Source organism: Lynx canadensis, chromosome C2 (assembly GCF_007474595.2).
Source record: "Lynx canadensis isolate LIC74 chromosome C2, mLynCan4.pri.v2, whole genome shotgun sequence".
Classification (NCBI taxonomy): domain Eukaryota; kingdom Metazoa; phylum Chordata; class Mammalia; order Carnivora; family Felidae; genus Lynx; species Lynx canadensis.
Window position 1 is genome coordinate 139,667,287 of NC_044311.2, and position 6,429 is coordinate 139,673,715.

Sequence of the window (6,429 nt, forward strand, 5' to 3'; positions counted from 1 at the left end):
ACCCATTGCATCCCCACAGCAGATATTTCAGCTCAGATTGTGAAAATTTGTCTTTGGAAGTTCAAGTTTCAAAAAGATATTCTTCATCATATTCTTGCCAGTTGGTCAACTTAGGCCCAAACAGAACAAAACAAAGAGCAGATCATGTAACCATTATTTTTTTTTTCCATTTATGACAAATTAAAGGAGTAGGAGATAATAAAAATCACAAAGGAGAGAAAGGTCTTTCCCCTTTCAATCTTTCTGGTGTGGGCAGCTGATGAAAGTGAAGTAAACTAGAAGAGTTTTAAACATAGGAGAGAAGCATAGCAATGTCGTTTGAATTCTGTCCATGCCATGTCAAATAGCAAAAATTACCATTTCACAAGTGAGTATAAACTACTCTGGGGAAAAAGGGGCTAGAGTAACCCAAGATCCTTTCCATGATGGTTCCATTATCCTTGGTACTTTAACATTTTCTGTATAAAAAGGAGCCTGAGCATGAAGTTAAACCTTCAATTTAAGCCTTGACTAGTAAATTTTACATGTATTGTATTTTAACATCCCCTACTTGGGGGAAACAGAGTATTCCAAGGCTTCTCAAGACATTCTGAACATCAAGATGTTCTTGAAAAACTAATTTTGGATTAAATTAATATAAATAAATGAATGTAAAGTATCAATTTAGATATCAATTTTAAAATTAAGAGCTATCAAAAATTCAGAAGTGGTATAAATTAAGTGTATTACTTAATTTAATATTTATATGTTTTCACTCTTATGTGGATCCTGAGAAACTTAACAGAAGAACATGGGGGAGGGGAAGGAAAAGAAAAAAAGTTACAGAGGGAGGAAGCCAAACCATAAGAGACTCTTAAAAACTGAGAATAAACTGAGGGTTGATGGGGGATGGAAGGGAGGGGAAAGGGGGTGATGGGCATTGAGGAGGGCCCCTGTTAGCATGGGCACTGGGTGTTGTATGGAAACCAATTTGGCAATAAATTTCATATTTTAAAAACATAATAAAATAAAATAAAATAAAATAAAATAAAATAAAATAAAATAAAATAAAATAAAATAAAATATTTATGACTGCATAGTTGTTACATGAGATAAGTCTGCAGTAGTCAGATTTTTAGCCGTATCAGCTTCTGAAAAACTTTTGCATTGTTTTGATCATGTCTTCATTTTTTTAAATAAGTTTTAATTCAAACCTTACCAAAAAGAAAAAGAAAAAAAAAAACTACATACTCATGGTACTTTGACATTATAATTTGAGGGAAAAGAACATTTACCAGTTTACTCAACACAAAGGCTTTCATTGACAGATGTTTTATGAAACAAACGAATTGTACATCTTGTTTGGGTGAGTCCAAAACCCTTTTCGTTTTGTGTACTTATATAAATGGGGAAATGAGGGGATGCCATTTGCTATGACTTTGGTCAATTATGCGTTTTTGTTTCTTCCACAATTTTCCCAGGCTTCAATGTTTAACCTTTATTTTGTCTTAGAGGGGATGTCCTGTGGGAAAGATCTATTTCAAATGCATTTTAGCTCCTAAAAGATTGAAAAATTTTCAAAGAACATGGTACAGAAAAAAGAAATAGGAAAGAATATATTAAACTTTACTATATTTTATTTATTTACAAACTGTATTTAATGTCAAATTATTTATAACTTATATAAACTTATTTTCAGTATTAATTTGACATATGCTTCTATCTGTGAAAATCAGGAATTTATTCATTAACGTTTTTTTTTTCATTTAATGTTTTTTTTTTTTTTCACTTAGGTATATGGTCTTCAGGAATTAATTAAAGTCATAAGAAGTGATATGGGTATTTTGTGATTTTAATAAGTGGTTCTACTTTTAAGGTATTTCATAAGTGGGAATGGAATAATTCAAAACTACCTTTACTAAGTAGTGGAATCTATGGCACTAGTGTGATATAAAACATGTGTGCTATCATTTTTTTCTCTGAATGGCCATAGACAGCTGATGCTGGAGGCATTATTTGATTTCCAGTGAGGTGAAACCCAGCCTCTGAACATAGCAATCCCTTGTAAAACGATACCTGCTTTAAATCTAGAAGTTCCAAGGCTGTGTTTTATTGTTCCACATATTGTCCTAAGATCTCAATAAAAGACTCTTAGGGGTTGTGATTTCTCACAGCTCTTGATGCTGATAGAGTAGCACAAAACACACCTGCCGCTCAGCAAAAACTGTCAGTCAGTGTTCTTCACCTCTTTAATACCGTTTACGTATATCATAGACCTCAAGTTTTAACCTTTCACATAACTTATTAGGGTAGCTGCTTTTATAAACTGGTTAGCACAAGATTCCAAAGCATATTGTCTGACTCAAGGAAGCAAACGAGTTTATCTAAAATGCTTTCTGTTAAATAAAATAAAATAAAATAAAATAAAATAAAATAAAACACTTTCTGTTATAAAAGTTTAACTTTCGACTCTAGTCAACTTTTTTTATTTAATACTAATCTTGAACATAATAGTAATGATGGTTTACTCTAATTTCTAATTAAAGAAAAGAAGCTCTTTACTTTCTTCTTACTAAAGAAGACATTTATTACTTTTTTGTGTAGTTGGGATTTTCTTACTAAAGAAGACGTTTATTACTTCTTTGTGTAGTTGGGATTTTGCTGTCGAAAAAGAATTCTGCAAATGCTACTCGGGAAAATTTTGGTTTTATAAACCTGAGAAAATAGCACAGATTCTTAGACAAACTATTTTTTTATTGATTCTTCAAAAACAAAGTATACCCATTATTTTTCATATTTTATATACCATATAAATATTTATATAGATCTATATTATATGTATCATCTGCTATGAATACCATAATAATATTTATTGTATGTGCTATAAGCACAAATTCACACAAATAAATTTGAGTATTTACATATTGTTATGTATACATAATACATATTATTATAGAAATTATGGAAATGATTAAAGGAGAAATATAATTCTAGGTGATATAATTCTACTTATTTATAAATGGGGGAGAAAGCTAATATTAATTATTCTCACTAGGACATAAAATTTTCTTTGAAAGAACAAATGTTTATTTAATCCTTCGTTTTGAAAACTGGAGGTAAAAAGAGACCAGTATTCTGTTAAAATGTGATGTTTTGCAATGACCAGCAGAGTTTGAGGTCCAGTTTTAAGGTCATTCCTTCCAACTCATTCAGTTTGAGTGCCCTCAGATCTTGTTTGCTTAACCAACAGATTTTTTTCAGATTGAGTTAACTTCTTTATAATGACAAATATCTGATCTGTATATCGGCTACCTACTTACCTACCCTCATATATACACGGGTTTACTTAGTTTTACTATGAAAGTATTAGAATATAAAGGGAAAATAAAAATATGTCAAAGAAAATATATCAACATATGCCTAAGTAGTTATATTAATTGAGCATTAAATTTAGTTCTGGACATCTTGGCAAGACAGAAGTGGAAACATGATAGATTATCTAACTGTCGTAATCTGATAAAAAAACAATAAACCTATTCTTCAAAGGAGATCATTTTTTTCCTGGTATTAAATCATCCAGCTAATGTATCAATTTAACAGACAATATAATGTCAAGTGGAATGCTTACATCATATCGTGATGGTAAGAGTCAGGGGATTTGTCAATATGGAATTGAGGCCACATCAAAGTGGGTCTATTTTGAATCGCTTACATTATCATAGGGCAAAAGAGCAGCCCTATGATTTAAGAAAACTCATTTTGCAAGGTATTATTTAAATAAAAGTAAATACATTCAGTTTTATTTCTGAATAAATACATGTACAGTAAAACCTTGGTTTGCAAGCATAATTCATTCCAGAAACACGCTTGTAATCCAACACACTTGTATATCAAAGTGAATTTCCCCATAAGAAATAACAGAAACTCAGATGATCTATTCCATAATGCAAAAATATTCATATAAAAATGATTACAATCCTGTAATATAATAGAAAATAATGAAGAAAATGCAAAATAGAAAGAAAAATAACAAATTATCTGGCACTTGCCTTTGAAAACTTTCACGGTTGGTGTGAGGGAGACATGAGGGAGAAGGGTTATTTTGTAGGATGACTTTCATTATCACTAACAGAATTACTGCTCTCTATTGGCTCAATGGAATCTTCTACTGCATGGGAGCCATTGTATACTCTCACATGGATGTTGACTACAGTACAGTGTTAAACTCCTGTCATATACTGTATTTAATGGAACTAGCAATAAGGCAGCAGAGGAAAGGGTCTATATATACAGGAAGCCTGCCCTCGAATGAAGCAAAGCATTTTTAAGCTTAGTCTTGTATGGAAATTCAAAGGACTGTCCACAGGTGCTTGGAAGTGACAAAAAATATACTAGTGCCAGTTGTGGGCACCTTCGATGTTCTGAAAAATCACTGATTTCTACCAAACACCGTGGCGTGAGACTGAGCATGTGAGCATCAGAGACAATCACCGCGATGCCACAGCGAGAGAGAAAGGGAGACCATTGGCTCAGTTGTGATCATGTGAAGTTCTACTTCACTTCAATTGTGATCACGTGAAGTTCTTCACATACTACTTGCCTTGTAAGACATCACTTGTTTATCAAGTTAAAATTTATTAGAAATGCTTACTTGTCTTTCAGAACACTCACAGAACATGTTACTCGCAATCTAAGGTTCTACTGTATTTATTTATTTTATTTATTTATTTAATATTTCTAAATAAGCACACGTAATGTATAAATTAGTTTCTTCAAGCATTGTCAAAAATATTTACAACTACTCCAACATTTTGATGTTTTTATTTTATTTTGTTTCTTTCTGGGGCACTTTGTAATCTGTAACCCGCTTGGCCTTCCTCACATATATAATTCAATTCAACAAACATGTCTGAAGGAACACTTACATTTTTCAGACACTTTGCTAGAGTCTGAGGACACAGGGGAGGGGGCGCTGCTCATTGTCCTGTCATGAAGCTAGGCTTGGGTCGCCTTCGTGTTGACTCTCCCATTGTAGTAAATGTGTCTCTGCCAAAAGCAGTTTCAGTTTTCATCTCACTGTGGTAGCTCACTAACAGAGCGGACGTTTTAAATTTTTTTTAAGCCTTACTTAGTTTGAGAGAGGGACAGAAAACTAGCAGGGGAGGGGCAGAGAGAGAGGGAGACAGAGAGAATCCCCAGCAGGCTCCATGCCATCAGCGCAGAGCCTGATGCAGGGTTTGATCTCCCGAACCGTGAGATCATGACCTTAGCCAAAATCAAGAGTTGGACGGTTAAGTGACTGTGCCACCCAGGCGCCCCCAGAGTAGACATTTTAAAGAATCTCCTTTTGCAAGGAAATTTGTAAGACATCGTCCAATAAACAACACTGTAGTGTATATATCTAATTATTTTGATTTCATTGCCAAGTAGAAAGTATACTTATGCAAATGCCAATTTGACATCCCAAATGTGCCTTTTACTACAGACTTGACCTAGCTCTCCTCTTTCCTGCATGATTCAAATATATAGAAGATCTAGCAGAATGAACATTTCTAAACTCAAAGCAAAGTTTCATCAGTATTTTCCCAGTGTCCAGGTGCGCGGCTGGATATATCTGTCATTTCTCTCTCTTTCAAGAATTACTTGGCCTGAACTGGCTGTTTCAGTGTATCAGGATCATTCATCCTTAATCCCCCAAATATAACACTGGGAAGAATGAAATAAATTGGCGACTCTAATCCCTTCTTCTTTTGTATCAGTCATTTTGAAAGTGGGAAGATCAGCTTTGATAGTGGATTACTGGATGCCACATGTTCTCATTGCAACATCACAGATTGGATTTAACCCAAAAATACATTTTTCTGATCTGTAAACAGCACCAGCTAAGTCCATATTTCTCATGAATGTCCTGCCATGGCACCGAATGTTCTCTTCATCATGTGGCCAGTTTATTAATTCTCTTTTAGCACAATTTCCAAGAATTTGCATCTGTCACTTGGAGCTGAGTATTATGAAGCTTTACCACAATTCTAGGCAACAGGAGCTTTGTTGCATTTCTGCATTTCCTGACTTAGATGCCAAAAAATTATCTTTAAGTGGCTTTAAGCTAGTTGGCTTCGGCTTACATAGAGGTACTGCTATCAGCTATCTTTTGACAGCTTACCTTAAGCTTTAAACTGGCAGCTCGAGCTCATGTGTTTGTAGGAGGTAATGACCCTGATTTCTAGAGCTGGATTTTGACAACATTCTATCATTATGGCTAGGTGCAGACAAAATGAAATTGGTAAGATTACCCATTTTCTCAAATTTCATGTATTGTTGGTGGGCCAAGGAAGAATTGGCTCCCCAAAGTCATTATCTGACTGAGGTATAGGGAGGAAAATTTCATTGAGTATTAGCATTTTTGTATAATCATGCCACCCGAAATTCAAATATATCCAGATGTCTGCT